An 18,217-nucleotide genomic window follows, 5' to 3' on the forward strand; every position below is an offset into this window, starting at 1 on the left:
ACTAAACAAATTATACTTTATTAATTTATTCATCATTTTAACATTTACTTTTAGATTTGCCTATTCATGTTGAAGTATGCAACAATACCGTCACTTAGTATTACGGTCTAGTAGTATTATTTTTTACTTGTAAGTGAGAGGTTTTAGATTCGATTCTCACCAAATACGAAGTTGAACTATATTATTATGGCAAGCCTATTATTAGGCTTATCCCACTCTCCTCCCTTATAATGTAATACTATCGTTTGTTTAAAAAAAAAATGCAACAGTACCTATTTGGGGATATTTTTTAGTTGTGATGGGAACACGGATGGTACACCACGTGTTTTTATGTAAGTGGTGGAAAATTTTAATTTTTAAGTTATTAACCTTTTAACACACATATCCAACTATTTACAGAAAGACAAGCGATGTACCGTCTTGTGTGACGGTCACATTAAAAAAATTCTCCCTATTAGGAGAAAGTAGGAAAGAGATTTGCCTACTCAATTGTCTAACGTATGTACTATTTGTGGATGCAAATGCCCTCACACCTGTTGGGCTGTTCGCAGGAAATGGCAGCAGGTGTAGAGATCTTCTTGCTTTATGAAACATAGGATTGCTTCCTATTTTGATGTAAATTCTCTCTTTAATTGGAAATTAGATCATTCTAGAAAAGGGAAGTAAATTTCTCTCAAAACCTATTTAAGTCCACCTTAAGTGGGTTATTAAATCAACTTTGGAGAGCGATTTATTCTACCCAACAAGAGAGAGAGCTTAGAGGATATTTGTTCCCCCTCCTCTAGCAATTTTCTACATCTTGCCCGTGCAAAGGACCGTCTTTCGTTGCTTTATTCGTCTTCTCTGTGCCGCACCAATGTAAGAAAAATTTAATTTTTCTTGTCTTATTCTTGGATAGTGCTGTCGCGGGGCAGCCGTCGGGGTGGTGCAGCACGTCGGCTGGCAGGGGCCAGGAGTCGGCTCGGCATGGGCCGAGAAGGCGTCGTGGCAGGGGCCACTGCTTGGGCTGTTTGGCTTGGCTAAAGCCAAAGGTAACTTGTGCGGTCGGGGTCGCGGATTGTGGTGCTGGGGCGCAGTGCTAGGCGAGCCACATAGCTCATGTCCTTTGGGGTCTTGGACCTTACTCGGGCTAGGCTGGCGACTGAAAGAAATGAGGAGGTCGTGGGCCTCATGGGTTACTGGAATGCTGAGCATGCAGGCCTCATGCCTGCTAGAATGCTGGGTTGATCTCCTCTGCTGAGTACCATGAATGGCATTGGCTGCTTAGTTCTCTTCATCGAGAGAAAGGTAGGCTGTCTTCGAAAGATGAGGTAAAGTGGATCAAGGTGGATGCATTGGCTCGTCTGATCGTTGTCGTAGAGCTTACTATGAATGAAGGTGGAAAGAAGAAATCTTGCCCGCCTACTCAAGAAATGCTGGTTAAGAGAAAACGGAAGACTTTTCCACTGCTGCTCATGATGATATGTCTGCTGTCGAGAGGCCTGTGATTGGCATGACTTTTTCTAATGGGAAGAAAAAGAAGTTGCTAGATCTGAGCATGTGGCGCCTTCCATGTTGAGAATGGCTAGTACAATTGTTGATAAGATTGCTTAGCGTAAAGGTTTTATCATGCCCCTAGTGCCGAAGTCTGTACTAGGTCGTTCGTTGGGAGCCAAGTCTGGTTCACATTTGGAGAGACTTGCTATTATAAAGAGTGGTAAGGTGGACTCTACTGCTAAAGTGGAGCTAAGGGCCACTCCCTTTGTTACTGAGACTGATTCGCCTGCTAGGAAGGAAGATACTACTCGCGTGGGCAGCTGTGAGAAATCCACTAAGCCTGCTTCTAGGGAAACTGCTGAGATCTATGTGCTTTTAAAATTAGATATGCTTGAAGTCATGGACGCTTGTGCCAAGTTTGTTAATAGCGGTAGAAAGGTTGTTTGCCCAAGTTCCTTTGCAAAACATACGACCCAATAGAGAATGACTGCTCTGCTTGCTATGATGCATATGTAGCGAGGTTGTTAAAGAGATGGCGAAGATTATGGCAGTTGAAGCTTATTCCTCAACCGAGGAGATCAAGAGGTTGGATTATGAGCTTGTTGCTTTGAAGGGAATGGATGAGCCACAACTCGTCGTGTTAGTTTGCTTGAGAAAAATGAGCAGTTGAAGGGTGATAACGATGGGCTTGAGGTTTCTCTATTTCTTTGGAAGACTTATTTGCTTTTACTTTTGAGGCTTCCATTGGTGAAGTAGTTTGAGATGTTAGTGCCCAGGCTTGGGCAGCTGGGGGTAAAACGCTGGATGATGCCGCTGCTAAGAATGTTACGGCTGCTGAAGGTGTGGCGACCGAGTAGTCATAGGATGTCCAAGCTACTGTAGTGCAGTATTTTAAGTAGCCTTTAGGATTTTCTTTGTTTTTCCTTGTAGCTCTTGTTTTGCTTGAACTTCTTCGGCCTTTGCTAGTTGTTTATGAACATGTTTTCCTTTGCTTTTCTTCATTTTCACTTCTTTTGTTCATGCCCTAACCTTTAGACTTGATAGACCAGTAGCAGGCATGCTACTTTTTTATAAGCAGACAAGCTCGCGTAGCCTATGCAGCCATATGTGTTGGTGTAGAACTTTGCAAAGTTGTTAGCCATTGGGTTAGCAGCCGGATGCCTTACTTACAAAAGCAGACAAGTCCGCGTAACCACTAGGATGTTAACCTTGACTTTCTCCAATTTCGTAGGTTGCGTAGCAAGTATCACAACACTTTAGGACTTGGTGTAGGTTGTTCCGCTCTTGGCAGATGTGAAGCTTATCGACTACGTAGCATGTCGGCAGTGGATAAAACTTCGTATATGCGTGCTAGCTTGTTTAACCTTTCACAAGAATGTGCGGTTGTATAAGTCTAGCGTGGCTTTACTGCTCGAAGGGCAAGCCGTAGATAGTCTTCCGGAATCCGTAGGCTACCTTAGTACACTCGGTAGCAGCTTTAGGGTTCCAGGGTAGTCGTCTGTAGGGCGTACTGCATAATGTGCCCCCTCCGTCTCTGGGGTCCAGTTCCCCACGGATTAGGCCAAGAGACCCAAAATCCTTCAGTTAGCTAAGCCTTGAAAAAGACCATTGTGGCTACTTCTAGGAATCCCAGCACAAGCCATCGTGCATCTAGTTATACTAGGGCAGCCAGGCTCATCCACGTCTGGATATTCGGAGTGTAAAGTTTATCCTCCGTCTTGGATAGCTGACCCATATGGGTGTCGGGGAATTGGTTTACCCTTTCGCACTGGAGAGCAATTAGTTTACCCTCTCGCACTTGAGAGCATGGTTGGTCCCTAGAGGGCGCAATTCCTGCGATGACTTCTGAATTCCTCATTAAAAAAAAGAGTTAAACGAACGAGAACTTAGCTGTAAAGTAGGAACTGCATAACAACTGGATAATCCTCGACTTGTGAGGTGGTGCTCGTCGAGCTTCTTGAGTCTTCGGGTTTTGCTGTAACGGAAGGTCATACATGATACTTCTTTAGATTGTAGGCCATCCATTGCTTTTCAATCTTTTTGCCGTTTTATGGTGGCGATGGTGTAATTACTCTTGCCACCTACTCTGCTGATCTTGTACGGACCTTCCCAGATGGGATCTATCTTTTTTAAGCCTTCTATGTGGGCAGTGATGAAGGCTTTTCTTAGGACTAGATCTTTAGGTTGAAACTGCCGGATCTTGGCCCTTTTGTTGTAGCTGGGAAGGAGTTGCTGCTGGTAGGCTACGATTCAAGTGATGGTCTGCTCACGCTTCTCCTCTGCCAGATCTAAACTTGTGGTCATCTCCTTATTGTTCGGTTGTTTGTCTTTTGGTGGTGCGATATGCCCATAGACATCCGAGGAGTTCGTTTAGCCATTTTCCCTTCTTGCTGGTGAGGGATTTCTTGAGGCAGTTGAAGATCGTCTTGTTGGATACTTCGGCCTGCCCATTGCCTTGAGGATATCTCGGCGAGGACATGTACTGCTAGATGCCATATTCTTAAGGCACTTTTGTACTAACTCCTTAGCATTTTTGTGCATGGTAGGCCAATAGTAGCCTGCGTTAAGAGCCTTATATGCTAAGGATTGGCCTCCGGAGTGGTTTCCACATACACCTTCGTGGATTGATCTTAGAACTTTCAAATCGTCGGGATGCGCTAGGCAGTGGATATGTGGTCCGGTGTGGGATCTTTGGATGAGAATGCTATGACACTTAGGTTGCTGGCTCCATTTCTATGCTTGGCTTGTCAAGATATTCCATCGGAATAGAGCGTTTTGAGTTGGTGATCGAGTGTGGAGCCTAGGCCGGCTAGTACGTCTGCATTGGCATTGTCTGCCCGGGGAACTTGAGTGAAAGTTTAAGTCTGAAATGTCTCAAGCTGCTTGCGTACTTTCTCTAGGTATTACGTCATCGATATGCAAATGCCAGAAATCTCCATTGAGGGAGCAGGTGCAGCTAAAGTGTGCTCGGCTACCTTCGGGGCGCCGTTGGGCCGCTTTGTTGCGTTGTCAAGGCTAGGTGTGAAGGCGCGGTAGGGAGCCGTGGGGCTGGGGCCATGTTACATGTAACCGGAAATGCTCAATTTCCGGTATTGGGCCACTCTAGAGCTGAATAATGGAGCAAAGGTGGGCTAGGGCCATGTGACGCGCAGCAAGATGTAGTGCTCAATTACCGGTACATGTTGCTTTTATGTAGAATCTTCTGAGGCGATGAGGACAAAACTTGCTTTTGAGTGTTCCTTCCAGTGTTCGTCTACCCTTGACGTGTCTTTTGGGCTTAGTTGTTGCGTTCGTTAGGATTCTTTGCATCTGCCAAGGTTTACGCCTTTATTGTCGTGCGTCTAGATTTGGCGGAATAGTGCTTTATGATGATGACTACGTGCGTTTGAAGGTAAAACTTAAGCTTTCAGGTTACAGCAAATATTGCCAAAGTTAACTTTTGAATTTCTAATAGCATCGAGGAGAGCTTTTAAACTGTAGAATACAGGTAGTCGGGCCCCCAGCTCTTCTCGCATGATGATAGAGCTTATTACTGCTCTAGATACCGTCAAACACGTGAATAAATCCTTCGCTGCTTCCGGTTTGGATAGTAGGGATATGACGTCGGGTACTTCTTCAAGTCTTTGAATGTGCATTGGCGAGCCTCGTCCCAAAGTGCATGCTTCTCTGCCAGAGCGAAAGAGTATGCCAGAGTTAGATCTTCTTTCATGATCAATTTTCTGAATAGCGGGTGGTCTGCTGAAAGTCATTTTTGGAAGGCTGTTCTAACTATCGAGTCTGCATCCGACTATTCATGCCTTCTCTACTTTGAACCTCCTTACATAGTTGCGAAGCAACTCATTTGGGTTATTCTTGACGTTAAACAAATGGTAAGACTTTTTTTTGATCTAGCGATAGGATGAATATTCTTTGGTGAAAACCAAAGAAAGTTCGTAGAAATTCCGGATGGATTGTGGTGGCAGGGTGTAGAACCAATCTCGCGTATCGCCTTGTAGAGTGGTGGCGAATATCTTGCACATGAGATCATCGTTGTTTCGATAAAGGATCATTGCACTTCGGTAGCGCTTTAAGTGTCTCTCTGGGTTTTCATCCCTTTTGAAAGATGTGAAATGTGGCATGCTGAACTCGTGTGGAGGCTCTGCTTGCTCGATCTCGTCCGTGAAGGGTGACCTGCTTATGTTGGTCATGTTCCGTCGTAGTGCCTCGTCGGTGACCTCGTTGCATTGGAAATCATGCAATCGCTTGGTCAAGAGTCTCTCTACTTCTTCCTGAATTTGCCTTTGTTGGGGTAACGGAGCTCTCAGCTGCCCCCAGCCATGACTTGCTGGTCTAGGCTGCTCTTCCATGTGTTTGGCTTGTCTATACCGCGGATGCAGTGCATGTGATGCGTTCCTAGCAGGCGAGCGAGTTCTTTGCAGGTTGCTGGTTGAACTTTAGCTGGATTGAGTGACTGCTTCTCTCCGTTCGTCGTGCTGCCTACTTCGATGTGAAGTGGAGATGCTCATTGCGAGCTTAGCCACGAATGAACACTTTGCCCAGAAGGTTGCTCATGTTGATTATCGGAGTATGACCCCAACCGTGAATGTATGCTCATCCGTGGGCTTAGTCGAGAGTGCACGCTCCTCCGCGCGCTAAGACGGGAATATACATTATCTCGGGGGCCCATTCGGGAATGTACACTGCCCGAACGCTCGGCTCGTGGCTGGTCGAGTGGCTGCTTACCGGGACGCTGCTGGAAAGGTTCGTCTGACCTTGTCCTACTTCGGGATACCTCGTCCGGGGCACGTTGGATCCCGATGCGTTGTAAAAGTTGATTCACCAAGGTTGTCTGTTGTGCGAGGGCACTCGTCAACTCTATGACTTGTCGAGACAAGTGTTGTTCGTCATTTGGATTGGAAGAGCTTGGAAGGAATGCGCCTCATTGGGCAGTGGAATGGTGGTAGACTCCGGGCGCGAGATTTGAGTTGGGAAATGTCAAATCCGCGAAAAAATGTGGTGAGAATGCCCCCGGCTCGATGGTAGGTCCGGATGGTTAAGATAGTCTTGGACCGACTTAGGCTGCTTGGAAAGCCACGGGAGCAGGCTAGGTCGTGAGAATGGGCTGCTCGACGGGAGCAGGCTGGACCACGGGAGTGGGCTGCTCGTCAGGAGCAGGCTGGGCCACGAAACTAGGCTGCTCGACTGGAGCAAGCTGAACCACGGGAGTGGGCTGCTCGTCGGGAGCAGGCTGGGCCGTAAGAGTAGGCTGCTTGGCGGGAGTAGGTTGGGCCATGAGAGCAGGCTGGGCCGCGAGAGTGGGCTACTCGTCGGGAGCATGCTGGACCACGGGAGTGGGCTGCTCGTCGGGAGCAGGCTGCTCAGCGCGTGATGCATGCGAATGCGAGGCTTGGGTTCAGATGCGTGCAAGCTTGGATGACACGGATTGGGCTCGAACGCGTGCAAGCTTGGATGGCACGGCTTGGGTCGTGGCCTTGGTGCCGTGAGCCTTGGATGGCACGGCTCCGGCCGTGGTGAAAGCACCATGGACCTCGCCACGGGTGGCTACCGACGTAGCCACCGTGGTGGAAACTCGTGGTGGTGGTGCTGCTCCACTTATTGTTGCATTTAGCCTTACAGATCTCCGCAATCCCATTTCTTGAACATTAGAATTTTCACTTGTGGAATTTTCTAAATTTCTAGCCATTATATTTTGCTTATACGTTTTATCAAATAACCTTTGCAAGTAAAAAATTCTAATAATAAGAACGTATGAAAAATATTCAAATGGACTATAAAATAAAGAAAAAACCTTTTTGTGCGAGAGTCTTCTACGAGTATGGATTTCAACTCTCAATGAAAGCACTAATTTGTGGATGCAAATTTCTTCCTCCTTGATCTTGGACAAAATTGCACCTACAAAACAATTAACACCTTAGGTCAAGGCCAAGAGCCCCACACGCCCACGATGAATGAGAGGCTTTGGCCGAAGAACCTCCGATGCCAAAGTTAGAATTTTGAGAGAAAAGTGTTTGAGAGCTTTGGAGAATTTTAGCAAGAGTGAGGACCTAGGTTTTTGGTGAGAATGAGAGCCTATTTATAGGGATAGGGTTCTTGATTTAATATGATTTTGGGAGTTATGTGATTAATTGACTAATTAATTTGGCAAAATAGGATTATTACAAAATGAATTAGCTAATTAATGGGATGAATATGCAAAGTATGGCCAATTCCTTTTCTAGCAATAGATGGCCGGCCATTTAGTGCATATTTGGGGATATTTTGTGGTAATTGGGATTTTATGAAACAATTAGCTAATAATTCCCTATTTATCTTAGCTAATTATTATCATAAAAATGAAAGATATGGTAGAAAAGGTAGGAAATAAAAGGAGATGGCCGGTTCCTTTGGGGGAGTGGGTAACCGGCCAAAATAGGTATTTTTTAGGTGTGATTGGTGATTTAATTGGTTGATTAATGAATTTAGGAATTAATTCATTAATTAGCCAATTAATCTCTATTTATATGGAACAATTTATAGGTTATGAAGTAATTACCTAAAATGAGGATGGATGAGATAATTTGGAATTGGTTACCTTTTTTGGAGCATTTTTTACTTAGTTGAGGATGATTGTCTACTGCTCACGCGTAGAAACTTGGTACACCTCAAGGGTATTTTTGTCATTTTGACACAAAAAACCACGTATCACCTTATGATTATTTTTGGCTTCACACTATTGGAACAAATTTTTGTCTACATGGTTCATCAAACCTTTGCTATATTATTGACTACTCAGTTACCTATAACATTCTTCAAATCAATTAAAATATTACTATTCAAATTGCAATAGTGCTATTCATACTATGTTTTTATATACCATCTTAGGTGGCATATGATGTGGACAGCCACATCATTTGAAAAATTTGCAAAACCCAAAGAAATGAAGGAGAAAGACTTCTCGTATACCACAATCATCATTTAATTAATTAGTTTTTCTTAGTTATTAGTTTATTAAATAATGAACTAAATTTAAAAATATGATTAATTCAAATAATGTGGTTGTCCACATCAAATATCACTTAAAATTGTATAAAAATAAGGAAAACTAATTAAAAGGGCTTGAAAACTTTGAGTTTTAATGATAAGGACAAAATAAAGGGTAAAGTGAATAGTACCAGGATTGACTTTTTAGTGTAAAAATGTGATTTTTCGTTAAAATGAACAGTACCGGGTGCTTTTCGTTAAAATTCCCATAAAAATATGGTATAAAAACATGATATAAACAGCATTACTCTTCAAATTTTGTGGAATTGTTCCCTCACTTTTGGTCCAAAAGTAATCATATGCATGTATTCATGCATGACTGGGGTCCTACCTTGTTTCCACTCCGCGCATCCACACCACCATCCCCACCATACCTACAATTAATGCTGGCTATTAGACAAATTTATTAGCCGACTAACTGGGAAACTTGGAATCTTGGACCATTTAATTCATGCACTACTAGTCAATTTGAAAGCCCTCTCTTCCGCATAAAGTAATGAAAATATAAAATGTTGACGTGGTTTAATTGTGACCATAAAAATAAAAAATGATGAAAATGGTATGAGATGGAGAGCAGACAATCTAGGTCAATCTTTGATAAACCTAAAATTAATTAAGTGGAAACAGCTTTCAAAATCATAAAATCATTTGATGCGTGATGCGTGATGCGTGATGCGTGATGATCAATCAATCTCTTTCACGTTTCTACCTTCGTGCAGTGTCATGCATGCGTGTACCCAAAAGAGCTGGCACTCACTGAATTATCTATATACATGTCAGATTAGAGAACACATATTTTGACATTTCCTTTTGTATTTCTCAATTTGTAACCTTTTTTTCTTCTTCTAGGATTTGAACAGTCTATGTTTGAATTTATCATTCATAAACTAGCCTTACCAAAACATAAACAAATCCGAAATTAAGACATCTGATGAATATGGTTTTACAAAAAAACAATAAAGGTACTACCATTCAATCCTACAGTGATATAATTTTCGGATTTGAGCAATATTTCAAAAAGATAACCTTTAAAAAATTACTTTACATATAAACGATTGAATTGTTAAATTACATTGTAAAATAGACCCTCAAGTAAACGGTTGGATAGTATAGGTCAAGATGCTTAGTGCTAGTTGTCTGTCTTTTCTCACGGACGATGATAAAGGGGTGTGCTAAGCTCGAAATGATTGTGGTGCGAACTGCTCCAGTGGTCACGCATTAAAAAACAAACTTATCTCTTTCCTCCTTTGAAGAAACATCCAAAATCTTATTTTATCAAGGGTCTGGTATGCCTAAGCAGAAACAACCAAAAAGACAGTGACGACGATGGAGATATTATTGTGATTTCCCGTGGGTCGGCGGGCGGTTCAAGTTGGCAATTATGGGGAGGAACTGTGAAAGAAATCTGGGCCTAGATTGGGATGAAACACTTGATTCCTAGGTTTAAGTGAAGGTCCATGAAGAAATGGGTTAATAACTTAACATACAGGAAATAATGGGTGAGGGAAGGGAACAATGAAATGGGTTTAGTTCGTGCCTGATCCAGCTCCATCATGAAAAATGTTACCGACGAAATTGGTGCGGATATGACTATTTCGATTAATTTGGACAATGTCACTTAGTACTACAACGTAATAGTATTTTTATTTACTTGTAAATGAAAAGTCTTAAGTTCGAATATCGAAAATGACAAGTTGGCAACCAATTTATTTTCGCATCCCTTGGTGAAAATATATCATTGTATCTTAAGTGTCCTAAACTTTCTTGCTCCACCACCTATCATTATGAACTAATCTCAAATGTTGGACTATAGTCTTGAGATAATGAGGTCCAATTGTCCCTCCAGTACTCACAAGCCAAGTCAAAAGTTATCCACTGAAAACCTCCTTGGTTATCTTAGGCCCAATTTAGTTGAACCATTAAAACGAATTATACTATGGGTCACTGAAGCCTCAGTTGGTGGTCTGGATTGGCTCGGACTTTGTATTTCAGACCGGCTTGGCTAGGATTAGAGTGAATAAATTGGGGAGTCTTGTCTAATGTTTTGTGTAGACAACTGCCCAGAACTTGTGCAACCCACTCGCCTCTCTTTAAACCAACAACCCCACAAAGGAGATGAGACAAGGAACCAAAGATGAAAGGAGATGGAGAAGAAGGTGTCGCGTGAAAAGAGAGGAAGGTGAGCTCGCCGGAGTCCATAATATTTTAACCAAACCAAATAACTTCTTGAGAAAGCCAGGCATGTACTTGTAGCCGGGCAAAATAGTGGTTGATTGATTTTTGTTTCAAAACAAATGATAAACTTTTTGTTTTTGACAAAGGGATAGAAATAATAAACGGTTTTAGCAATGTAAAGTCAAAGACAATTAAGTGCTTCACTATTAATCAGCATTAATATGTCTCTAACTTAACCACTTATACAGTTCAATAATTGTAGAATTTTATATAAACGATCATGATACAACTACTAACAAAGTCATTCAAAATAAAAGAGACTTAATTTCATTAAGCTTCCATGCTTCAACGTGTATATTCTTAAAATAGTACATTCACAAATCGACACTTACTCAAGAGTTGTCGAATTTTTCTACGACTCCAACAACAGATACACAATGATTTTAATTAATTCTTATATTTTACCAACTTCAGCAATATAATTAAGCGAATATTCTTAGATCATAGCAAGCAGTTCTATGTGCATGGCTGTTATTCTGATGACGATGATCAATGAAGATCTGACTTATAAATTATAATTAAGCCCCGAACGTGTACAAATGCATTAGGTACGCAACGAACCTCTGAAAATCTTCATAGGACGACCCTCCTTCGGCACAAGCAATCTTCGATTTCTTCTTCCACTCCACCGTCTTGTTCCTCATCACCTTCCCACTCTCCCTCTCCATCATCTCCCTCACCAAACCCTCCACCCCTTCCCTCTTCACGTCGCTATAAATCTCCAACCCCACCCCCCAAGTCGTGCATGCATACCTACAGTTCACTTGCTGCTCCGCGAAAAACGGCCAACAAAGCATTGACACCCCTCCATATCCCCTCCACCGTCGAGTTCCAACCGCTATGATCGGTCAGAAAAGCTCCCACGGATGGGTGCGCGAGCACTTTGTCCTGGGGGCACCATCGGGCAATCATGCCTCCTCAAGAAACTCTTCGGGAAGAGTGGTTGCGTTCGTGCCCTTAACTAGGCCTGACATTTTGGACCCAACCCGTTAACCCGATCCTACCCAACCCGTTAATATTTGTATTTGGGTGGATGCTTAACGGGTCGGGTCGCTAACGGGTGAACCCGTTAACAACCCGTTAAATAACGGGTCACTTTGGATCAACCCGTTAGACCCGTTAACACCCGTTAGCACTCGTTAGTTGAGGATATTTTAGTAATTTTAGTAAAGTTTTAATAACAAAAAATAAACTTTATGCAAAAAAATAATAATAATAATTGTTAGCGGGTGTTAACGGGTGAAACGAGTGACCATTTAGCTTAACGGGTCGGGTTCAGGTGATCCATTAACTTAACGGGTCGGGTTGAACCCGACCCAAACCCAATAAACCCGACTCGTTTACAGGTCCAACCTTAACCATATCTGGACGTACAATCCATAATAACAGGTGGCTGCTATTGGCGAGCCCTCATGCAAACTCTTTGAGGTTGTCCTCTATCATCATGGCGATGCTACCAAAGTTCAAGTACACGATGGAGTTGGGTTTTTGCGTGTCCAGCCACGCGAGGCACTCAGTGTTCTCCTCCCACAGGCTCGGCCTTCGGGAGTTTGTTTCAGTTTGAAGGAGGCTACTGCAGAGGGTGTTGAGGAAACTGAGGTTGTAGATGTTGGAGAACATGGCGGAGACCGTGTCTAGGACCTCAGATTCAAACTCATAGAAGGTGTTGAAGACAATGACATCGGTGGTGAGGATGTCTTGGGCTTCTTTAAGGCACCGGTTGAAGGCAATGTCGTCAAGGTCGGTGCTCCGGACGAAGTTGGGCATGTCCTTGAGTCGCATGTGTTTCATTCCGAGTATCCACTCTAGGGTAGTCTTTTCCAGATGTCCATTTGTGACATCTTTCTCATCTGTAACCAAAAGAGGAACATCCTTACGGTTGGGATTTTCTCTAAGATCCGATTCGTCTTCGCCGACAAAAGGGAGGAAGAAAGATAAATACAAAGAAGGGAAACCCAGCAGATGGTGAAATTTGTAAGGATTGATCAAACGCCGACATTTGAACCGACACAAAGCCAACAAGAGGGAGGAAGAGAGATATTTTTTTTAATTAAACGTAATTGAAAGATTAACAGTGTTAAATATGAAGTTATATAGAAAAACTAAAAAAGGGACACAAAGCAGACACGAAATAAGAGACAGCAAACCTGGGCCAAGTCGACTTCATGGTTTTTGACAACTAGAAAGAAATGAATCATATTAGAATTTCAAATAATTGATTTAGCACTCATCCCTAAGACCAACTCCAAACTTGGGCTAAAAGTCAAATTACCCCCCTAAACGCTCTCCAACCCATGTTAAAATTTTGAGCTAAATGCCAAATGTTATTTCTAGGCCAAATACCCCTCAGCTTTCCCCCCAAGTGCGATTGGACTCGCTGGCCTTTGGGCCACTCTCGGCCCGTTCACGCTCCAACGCGCGCCCACGCGGAGCTCCTGCGTTTCTTTCCCGACAGCGTGGGACCTAGCGTCAGGGCCATGTCGGCCACTTGCCCGAGCCTAACGGCTCTTTTCCGCATCTAACGGCCATCGTTTAAGGACCGTTGGTTGATCCAACAGTCCATATTCAAATTTCATTTTTAAAAAAATATGTTATTTTAAAATACATTGAATCCAACAGTTGAGATTGAATATACTCAAATCTAACGGTAAAAAAAAGATCTAACGGCCCAAATTAAAATCCAACGGCTAAAATAATTAAATAAATTCATTTAACACAAAATTTACCCAAAAACTCTATAATTACCTATGTTTTTGTTCAAACATCCACACAAAATTCAATTTTCTCCTACAATTCTTCCAATTCATCTTTCTATCATTTCTTTCCATTTCCAAATTGTTCAACATGGCAAGAGAGCATGTTAGAGGTCGTAATTGGACCTTTGAGGAAGATGTTTCTTTATGCTTGGCTTGGGTTTCTGTTAGTGAAGATGGTGCAATTGGCACAAATCAAAATAAAAAGGTTTTGTGGGATAAAATCATTGCAAAGTTTCAAGAAAACTGCAACGGCGGCGGGCGGGACGGTGGTGGTGTTTATGATCGGTGGAAAACTATCAACAAAGCATGCACTTTATGGAAGGGAAGCTTGGAGAGAGCCATGGTTACCATGCCTAGTGGAAGGAGCGCCATAGAAATTGTGAGTTTTTTCTTCTTGATATTTTATTTGTCATGTACATAATATTATTTTGCAACTAATTATTTTTATGTATTTTTTGCATAAGGTGACAAAGCAATGGAAATTTATAAGACAAGAGTAACACCAAAAAATCAAGTTTTTAAGTTGCAACATGCTTGGGACGTCCTCAAGGATTGTCCAAGGTGGGCAACCGATGCAGACCAACAATGGGGAAGATTATTCAACGTGAAGCCGCATCGAGAAATGAGGGTGTTGATGAAATGACCCCATCTCATTCTTTAGCAAGGCCCCCAGGAAGAGATAAGCAAAAGGAAGCAAAGAGAAAAGGGAAGTCCCAAGATTCGACTAGTGGAGACTTTGCTACCGGAATTGCAAAATTACACAAAACTCATAGCGCTAGCCAAGAAGAAGCGGCCCGCATGTGTTTGCAAATGAAGGAAATCTCGGATAGGGAGGAAAATAGGTTTGAAATTGAATTCATGATGAAGGACCTCAGCAAATACACTTCAGAGAGGAAGAAGTTCTTACGTGATAAGCAAAAGGAAATTATGCGAAAATTTGCCTCAAGGAGTATGTTTCAAGATGATGAATCCTCTAAACCCTATATCCCAACATTTCAACAAAGTCCATCACCAAGTGAAGATGGTGGATATGATTGTTAAGTTTATGTAGTGTATGAATTATGTGCTTTATTAATTAAGTTTATTAATTGTCATTTGTATTAAGTTTATGTTGTTTATTATGTGGTTTATGTACTTTATTAAATTTATGTCTTATTAATTATTGTTTCTATTTAATCTAGATGTCTTCAATAATTATTGTACTTATTATTCCACACTTTGATGTAGAATAGATGCCTTCAATAATTCAACCTCCATTCAATAATTCAACCTTCATTCAATAAATTATCCAACGTAGTAGACAAATAACAACATAGTACACTTAAAATTATTACATAAATGCTCAACCAACATCATCAACGTTCACCTTCTTGGCACCACACATGCTCAACCAAATCCTTGCAGAGTGTGTCATGAATTTGAGGAGGTGATAGCATTCAAAATGCAGATGTGAGCTTTTGATGAGGTGATAGACTTTGTCAGCCTATGACATCTATCTTCCTTGCAAAGTAGTGGTCATGATTGACAACATCGTTCAAGATGCCTTCAAAAAGCTCTATCCTCATCCGAAACCGCCTCCGAAAATCATGAGCAGGAAATCTCGGCCGCTCAATGAAATAATCTTTCATCATTTGGTCATGAAACTTTTATCTACACGCTGCACGAATGAACGCCCCGTGATAAAACCATGATGGCTAGGTTCGCCATGATGCTCATATTGCATAAACGAGTTTACAAGTTCAGCTTCGGCGTTGATCAGTTCTGAATCCTCAATGTCAAGCCTTGCTTGGTATTGTGCCATCTCCATTGCCCTACTATGTCTTCTTCTATCACCCATTGATGAGATATTGAGAATTTTTAGGAAACAAAAACTCTTTGAAAGTTGAAAGATTGTGTGATCAACTAATATTGGACCTGTGTTTATATAGATGATGATTGATGAACGGTTGGTGAAAGTGGAAAGTTTGGTGTTGAACGGTTGGTGAAAGTTGAAAGTTTGGAGTTGAACGGTTGGTGAAAGTAGCTTGCTTTGTGAAAAATTTAATGATTTTTTAATATTTATCTGAATTTAAATTTTTTTAGATTAAAATGTTCATAAAATTAATTTACAATAATCTACATATTTATTTAAAAAAAAATTGATTTGAGAAAAAAATTAGCCTAAGTTCATTCTTTAATAATTCCGAGCTAAAATTTTAGGCTAAAAGGGTTGGAGCAGAAAAGATGTTTCTGGGCTAAAAGCCAAATTTTCCGGGCTAAAAAATTTGGCTTTTAGCCCAAGGGTTGGAGATGGTCCCTATAAAAGAATAAATAAATAATAATATAGACAATGCCCTAAACAAATGAATAAAATTTGTGCAAAATTCTTCTTGTTTTTTTTTTACAAATTTTTGTACATTAAATAAATTCATCTAAATTATGGATACAGATTCGAATAAAAAGAGTACACTGCTATATCTAATCTGACTAACCTCATATCCATAAAATATTTAACTGTAGAAAGAAGTGAAAGAAATGACGTATATGCTAAATCATTTATTTTTAGAAGATTATGCTAATTTATATAGTACTATTTACACAATCATTTTAACCTCCTACACATCCTTATTAGTATTTTTTGCCAAATCTTCTTCAATTCATTCAATTTGAAGGTTGAAAATTTTGAAAGGTGTGTGATAAGTAAAAATGGGTTTATAGATAGCACTACCCCTAATATAGTTCTTAGTTTAAGTATCCTACTAGCTAGTTACAAGGCACGTTTGATCGAACAAAACTGAGATTTCGAAAGCGATTAGTAGCTCAAGCTTAACTTTGTATTTAACATTCGTTTAAAACTTAAACTTGTTTCTTTTAGGTATTAGTGTCGTACTAATGAATATTTGGTCATGTCTGTAGTACGGTGAATAGGTTTTGAGCGTACGTGGGCCAAACCCCAACAAAATACTATAGTTTGAGCTCAAACGTAATTCTAGTCCGGTCAATAAACTAGTGAGCTATTTTGAGAATTATAATAATGACTCACAAAATTTAACTTGTATCAAGTTTACTTTATATATATAGGCTAAATAGTCAAAATGGTTCATGAGATTTGCATAACTCATCACTTTAGTCTCTAACATTTCAAATCGATAAAATTGGGCCCTGAGATTGTCCACCATGCATCATTTTGGTCATTTTGTTAAAAACTCCGTTAAGTGTCCCGAAGCTCTTGGCTGGAAGTTTGGGCAATTTTCAAAGCTTCGTAACTCAATCGTTTCTTAACCAAATTCGACCCATAATATATCAAAATGAAGATAAGAAAGTGTAGAATATGATTATACCTATTTGGAAGCTCAATGGATGCCGGAGATGGCCGGAAAATAGCCTCAAAGTTGACTAGTCCGAAGGAAAACTGGAAAACTCGCCGGAAACTAGGTAAACTTTAAACATTCATAACTTATTCAATACTCAATGAAATCAAGTGATTCAAAAATGAAAATCATACTTCTCGATGAGACAAAGAGAATGGTACCTTTGTAGATGTCTAAATCTCTGTGGTTTGACTGGAAAACGGCTCGAAAGTGGTTAACTCGAGACCAAGACAACCAGTTTCAAGTCGTTTTTCGGCCAAACCACAATGAGTTAGCCATAAAAAAAAAAGTTACCATTCTTTTTGTCTCGTCAAGAAGTATGATTTCATTTTTGAATCACTTGATTTCGTTAAGTATTGAAGAAGTTATGAATGTTTAAAGTTTACCCAGTTTCCAGCGAGTTTTCCAGTTTTCCTTCGGACCAGTCAACTTTAAGGCTATTTTCCGGCTATCTCTGGCAGACATTAGGCTTCCAAATAGTTATAATCTTATTCTACACTTTCCTATCTTCATTTTGATATATTATGGGTCGAATTTGGTTAAGAAACGATTGAGTTACGAAGGTCAACAGGGTCAACAAATTGGAGATAGGCCATGAGACCACAAGATGACGCAGTCCAGAACTGAACCTCCAGAATTCTAAGCTCATGGGCCACCTTTATTGCAAACCTCATGATCCCATCTGAAATAATGCAACTCACCTTAGGCAAACCCTCGGTGGAATTGAGCTTCACAATCAAATCCCGGAGCGGAACCACAAAGTGTTTCTTGGTGTAATACAAAAGCTCAGTGACACTCTTGGTGGCATCCAGGTTTGAAGGCGGGACACTGTCAGGGATGGTCTCGAACCTAAAATCCAGGGAGTTCTTCACTGCATCTAGCCCTTTGGACTGGAGCAAGCGGCTGTGGCTGAACTCTGTATACACCATGGTTATGTGAAAGCCTCTTGAGTGAAGAAGCTTGGCCAGGTGCATAAATGGGTTGACATGGCCTTGGGCGGGGAATGGAATGCACACGAGATGAGGTGTGCCTGATGGAACAGACCCCATTTGTTGAATGATACCACAACTATAGAGAGCAAGGGTTTTCAAAATAGGATTTGTGTTTCCTACTATCCTCTAACGTCTTGTATATATAGAAGAGTTAGTAGCGTAAGTTGGCAAAGTACATGGTTTAGGAAAAGGTTAAACCATTAACTATACTCCAACGTTTTTTTTTTTCAATAATTTTGTGATATCTTTTATTTAGAAAAATCAAATAAAAATAAAAGATAAAAAATAAATTGAGTGCGTGTAAAGACAAAAACACATGCATAAATATTTTTTTTGAATTTAGCAAGTGAAAATCAGTGATGGTGATGCTCACCATTTACTACTGTTG

At 41.0% G+C, this 18,217-nt stretch overlaps 1 pseudogene; it reads right to left on the reverse strand.

The window, feature by feature from the left end:
• Positions 1-11,249: 11,249 nt before the first annotated feature.
• LOC103452345 (UDP-glycosyltransferase 85A8-like) lies at positions 11,250-17,886 on the reverse strand (annotated as a pseudogene).
• Positions 17,887-18,217: the final 331 nt, after the last annotated feature.

Source organism: Malus domestica, chromosome 13 (genome assembly GCF_042453785.1).
Source record: "Malus domestica chromosome 13, GDT2T_hap1".
Classification (NCBI taxonomy): Eukaryota; Viridiplantae; Streptophyta; class Magnoliopsida; order Rosales; family Rosaceae; genus Malus; species Malus domestica.